The 5,870-nt window shown below is 38.9% G+C and overlaps 1 protein-coding gene across 3 annotated transcripts in view; it reads left to right on the top strand.

Moving 5' to 3' along the window:
• Nucleotides 1-5,870, top strand: part of Gpd2 (glycerol-3-phosphate dehydrogenase 2) — a 145,559-nt gene that overhangs the window by 69,784 nt on the left and 69,905 nt on the right. The gene's annotated exons all lie outside the window — the stretch shown is intronic.

Here is a 5,870-nt window from a genome sequence, read left to right as displayed (position 1 = left end):
TTCTACTTGTGGCTCATGGTTGGTTTGGCTCACTTCTCATGGCTATGAGTTTCATCCCACCCCACGCCATTCAATTTGTTATATGTTTGGCAGAAGTGCATCCTTGCCTTATGAATATATTATGATGTTGCAAGCAGCTGAGGGTCTGTTAGCTTTTCTAGATGAAACCTCTATTTTCAAGGGGTTATAAGCCTAGGGAAAAATGCCCCTTGGGCTGAGTTGACACTTTTTTGTTTTGTTTAGGACACATCATTCTTGGGCGTATAATTTATGTGTTGAGGGTAGATGAACAAGGCATCTGGTAAACCAAAGTTTCATGTCTTCTCTATTTGCTTGCTGGAAGATGTTTTCTGACCGACTTTACCTAATGCATATTTGTTATGTATTCAGTGTGAATTTGCTTGTGTGTGTGTGTGGGGGGGTGTACACAATATAACTTGCACATTTTTGTTTGAGGAAAGTAAACAATATATTTCCAGATAGACCACAGTGAAACAGCAACAAAATAAAGCAGTAGAAGCAAAACCATTTGTGAATCTTCACTGGTCATTTTAGAGCATGTGCTGGACTAGAAAACAACATAGGGATATTCACTTATAAGAAACAAGGTGGACACAGGTGACGGTATATGTTCAAAAGGTTTAGAAACTTTATGATGTAAAGATATATTAGGCTCCTCTCATTATGTGGTCTTCATACTTGGAATCAGACACATAAATTCTTAGCACTAAGATTTTCGTTGTGCTGTTTTAGAATATTTGATGAATATATTCCATATTATTTTATGTGAGATATCTGCTTTGAAGGCCATCTTTCCTTTTCTTCTTCTCTCTCTTTTTTTTTTTTCCTTTTGCTTTGTTCCAGTGTTACCTTTCTGAATCCATTCAGCTGTCTGACAGGCTTTTATATATAAATGCAGAATGTATGTGTGCAGAGAGGGCAATATGGACCAAACTTAAGAAAATGTCCTAGGAGCAACAATATTAGAAAAATGTTAAGGGTCTTAGACGGACATTAAAAGCTAGAAAATTAACAGTTTGCAGGGCCTTTCAGCGTCTGAGACACCACAGGGGGGGACACTTAACTACTTTTTGGTGCCCTTGAAGGAGCCTCTATGTTAAAGGACAACCTTCCCCGTGAATCTGCTTTCTCTGCATCAGACCCTTAATGTTAATCCATTGTAGTTTATTGGGTGATTACAGTAAAGAGGTTTCTGGTCCAGGGGGAGTAGGCACTCTGCAAAGAGCACCCTGTCTATACTAACGTGGAAATGTTTGTGGCCTTGGCCTTCTCTTACTTTTCCCTTCCACACAAATTCTTCCAAATTCTTTGTTCCTAGCACGGCATGAGTTATGTACCAAGTCTTCTGTGTTAGGCTGTGTATGCTGGAATCACCCATAGATGCACATTAGTGTCATGTCTGGGCTCATGACTGTCTTAGTTTGGTATTAGCATGAATTACAGATTCATACTGTGGAGAATCCAAGGAAAGCCCGTGTTTTCTAAAGCAGAGGAAACATTATCCTACTAGAATTAAGAGGAAAAGTTCCTTTAATTCAGGACAAACTGACCTTTATAGTTGGTTAGAGGCTGCATAAATAGAAGTTGGGAAAAATTATTGGAAACGATTTAAAATAATTTAAAAGTGATGTTTGTAAATAGTACAATATTAAGGTTTGAACTGAAGAAATAAAAAGTCATTACTCTGGCCATTTGAAATAAAATATTTGCTTTTTTACTTTGAAACTATTTGGCTTCAACATGTAATATTTAAGGTGAGGCAAAACAAAAATATGAAAGAGTAGAGTTGTTTGTTCTCACAGTGCACTCACAGATATTGACAGTTCTTGTTTTAGCCAGTATGGTGTTATGAGCGGACTAAGTGTCCCCATGAAAATGAGGGAAGAAACACCAATGCAAAGGAATTAAATGCAGCAAATAATGTTCTCAGAAGCAGGAAAGAAAGCCTTGATCTTTGACTCAGAGTATTTTGGAGAGAGAGCAATCTTTTTGAAACTTGTCAAATCTGTGTGTATACTTTATAAGACAAAAGTTTTACTACTGAGATGAAATAATCTCTTAATCGTAAGAGACTAGTTATGTGGAGTTATAACATAGCTTATTGGCTAAGAGAACCTGAGAACTTTAGCATTCAAGGAAACAGCTAAGTGTAGTCCTGGGTCCCTGGAATCCTAGGGCTGGGAGGTAGGAGTGGGCTTGGTCAGAAACGGTTTCTAGGGCTTGCCTGGCTGGCCAGCCTAACACTCCCCCCCCCCAACTCCAAATAAGAAGAACAAATAAACAAAAACTTAGCAAGCTCCTGACTCAAGCGAATAAGGTGAAGGCAACCTAGGAAGTTTCTGATGTCATGCCACACACACATGCAAAGAAAAGAAAAAAAGAACCATTACAAGACTGTAAAACAACCCACGTCATTTCAAAGTGAATTCAGGCTTGAAATAACTTAAAAAAACAAACAAACAAACAAACAAACAACAAAAACCTTAAAGTCATATGCAGTCACCTATTTTAAAGTAAAGAAAAATAGTTTTTGTAATTTCTACATAAAGAGACTTGATTCTAATGAAAAGGTCATGTTATGTTAATAAAATGAAATTTTGAATGATCAGAGGTTTTATTAACTACAAACTCTTATTAGTAATACATCACAGAGTTATGCCATCACCAGTATGAATATGGCACTTTAGGAACATAGTGGCACAGAGCAATTAGCAACTGCCATGAACTTGGTCTAGGAGTTGAGGTTGAGGCAACTCTTAAGGTCTCTTCACCACTGAACTGCTAGAGCTTTAAGTTTTAAATAAACAAGGTGTTCATTTAGAAGAATAAATTGTACAGCTATCAAGAAGGTTGTATCTTTATTTTATTTTATTTTGAGACAGAGTCTCATTCTGCAACTCTGGCTCGTCTGGAATTCACTATGTAGCCTTGATCTCGCAGAGATCCCTCTGCCTCTGTCTCCTGAATGCTGGAATCAAAGGTGTGCACCACTATACCTGGCTCAAAAGATTTTGAATTACTTAGAGCCATAGTTAAATTCCTAAGTAAATTCTGATAGCTACTTTATATGGTTAAGGCAAAATAAACTTTCCTTAAAAAGTTCCTACATGTAGTAGAATACATTTTTTCTTGCATTTCGTTTGTTTTTGTTTTCAGAGATAACAGAGTTCTTACAATGTAGTTCACTGTGGCCCTGAAATCTTCTCCCTACTTCCACCACCCTCTCCCCATCTTGGTTTGTCAGTATGCTGCATACTTCCTGATGTAACTTCATGGGTGGTTTTGTGTACACTATCAGTACAACCCACTGTGGTATTTCACGGGTAACTGAGAATATGGAGGAATAACTACCATCATCTTAAATATAGACAAAGTCATTGTCAAATTTCTCAGTGAAATCCATATGAAATGAAAGGGTCCAAGTTGCATGCCTGATTTTCCCTCCAGTTACAATTTCTTACATTCTCCATTGAAAACTTGTAATTTGTCCACCAGCTTTCTCTCTGAACCATTACCTCATGTCTCCTTTGATCTCCCAGTCCTTAACTAGAGATTCACTAGTTAGGTCTGGCCACTCTGTTTGCACTGGGGTTACCAGGTAGAAAGAGCGATGACCAAGCCATGCTCCAAGAAAGCAGGAAGGTGCAGAAAGCTTCCCTGCTCAGGTGGGTTGGGACTCTCCTAGGTTATCTGACTGCTGCCCGGGCATGGCCTGGATCTGAGGAAGTTATTTTGTTGTGTACGAGCTTTAGTCCAGTTTTCTAGTTCCTCACAGTGGTGCCACATCCTGGGGATCCTAGAGCATGTGAGGTGGAGGCACCAGGATCAGGAGTTCAAGACCGCACTTAGCTCAGTTCTCGGCCAGCCTGGGTTAGATATGACCCTGCCTTCTGTGTGTGTTTTGAGACCAAGTCTTACGATGTAGATGAGGCCTAGAACATACAGAGATCTGCCTGCCTCTGCTGAGATTAAATGCATGTGCCATTATACCCAAGATAGTGCCTTAAAAATAAAAATTCCTTTTCCCAGAGTAGAATCCTGGTCCACTCTAGTTGGACTTCAGGCATCCGATCCTGTCCACAGAAAAAAAAAAGATATAATTAAAAATCATTAAATATTTACAGCCATTAAATAACCCCATTAAACTCTGTAAAATGAAATTGGAGAACAAAATTATAGCTTTAAATTTTTCTTTTCTGCCAGTCAAGACACAGGCAGAGAAGATGTCTGTTACTTTATACCCAACAATGCTTGTAAGTATTCCTTACGCTCAGATGAAAATAGCAACCCGAAGAAATTTTATTGGCTTTCCTAGTGTGAATAAAAGTTGGTTACATCCATGTTTCAAAAGGGGAATTAAGGACCATCATTCACTAGAATATTCATTTTTATTCCACTCTAAAACTCACAGCATACATAGATGAATTCAGCTGGTGAGAGAGCAAAGCCAATTTAATCTCTGGCTCCCCTGAGGTAAATGTAGTTCACGGTCCTGCCCCCACCCCAACCTCAGCTATAATCCCTGGCTCCTGGAGGTACAAATGCACTGAAGTGAGGAAAATTCTGCAGCAGGATATAATGATCCAGAATGACAGGGACAATAATGACAATGAATTTCATGTCTCCCAGTCATGAGCTGAGGATGCTTGACTAGGCTGACGTATACAATTAAATTGTTACAGGTACAGCAGGAGATTGTAGCTAGCCGTGCGCTTTGGGGAAATGATGCCTCGGGTGAAAGGCGGACTGTGGAATCTAGCCTCTTTTGTTAGGAACAGGCTATTACTCCTTTAGGCATGCACCAAGGCTGTACACTTTAATAAAAGAAAGCCCAAGTTAAAGACAAGTCTTTTAAGCTGTTTTTCTATTCTGAAAGCATAGAAGAAAATAAAAAAAATCAGTTGCTCAACACCGAAAAGTTGTGTCTGTGTGTGTTTACAGTGAGTTCCAGAAACATAAGTGTAATCCAAGATGATGTCAATGATCCTTATTTATGAAACTTAAAAGCAAAGAAGTTGATCTAATTGGGTGTTACCTACTTTAACGCAGATGGACACAATGATGTCTTCAGAGTGATGGAAATAGGTTGAATAGACAACTGAACATCATTGGTTTATGAACAGTTCCCCTGCCTGTTTTCAAGTTTGAACTAACTTTCCTGTTTGACACAGCTCTTTCAAGTGGAGTGTTGTCTCCCAGGAGTGCCTGAGCCTCGCGCAGAGCACAGAATCATCTACAATGTTTTAAGAAGCATACTCTGTAATGTCTGTTTAGAGTTTTAGCATCAAATTCTGTAGAAGTTTCTGCTTTTGTGTGCTTCGAATGTGTAAAGCATGTGAGTACAGTGGTCCATGTGTGCTGTGAAAGTTGACACAAGACCTGTGCAGTGGGATGCGCAGCGTGAGCTAGGTCCAGAAGCTCTCATTGTATATGCCCCAGAAAACTTTCGCATATGGCCCCCAGGAGATGCATACGAAAAAGTTCACCAAGTGCCATGTCTGACCGAAAAAAATGCAAATAAGGAAGCAGCCATCAAAACACAAATGAATGATTGGCTTCAGTTTACATAGCACTGAGATTGGATGAACTATGACTGAACTGAACATCGTGGATGAGCCTTAGAGACATGATGCTACGGTGTGGTTAATGTCACTGTGGAGAGCTGCTTTGCAAACTTAACTCTATTTTAAATGACACACTGTATATTGATAGATGTTGGCTATGATACCTAATTTATAGTCTATTTTGAGGTTTAAATAAGCAAACAAATGGAAAAAGCTTTATAAAGAAGCAATTTCCCTCATGTATGTATGTATGTATGTATGTATGTATGTATGTATGTATGTATG

This window comes from Psammomys obesus, unplaced genomic scaffold, assembly GCF_907164565.1.
Source record: "Psammomys obesus unplaced genomic scaffold, mPsaObe1.curated_primary_1811, whole genome shotgun sequence".
NCBI classification, from domain to species: domain Eukaryota; kingdom Metazoa; phylum Chordata; class Mammalia; order Rodentia; family Muridae; genus Psammomys; species Psammomys obesus.
The sequence above is the reverse complement of the archived record's forward strand: the minus strand, read 5'-3'. Positions and strand labels throughout refer to the sequence as shown.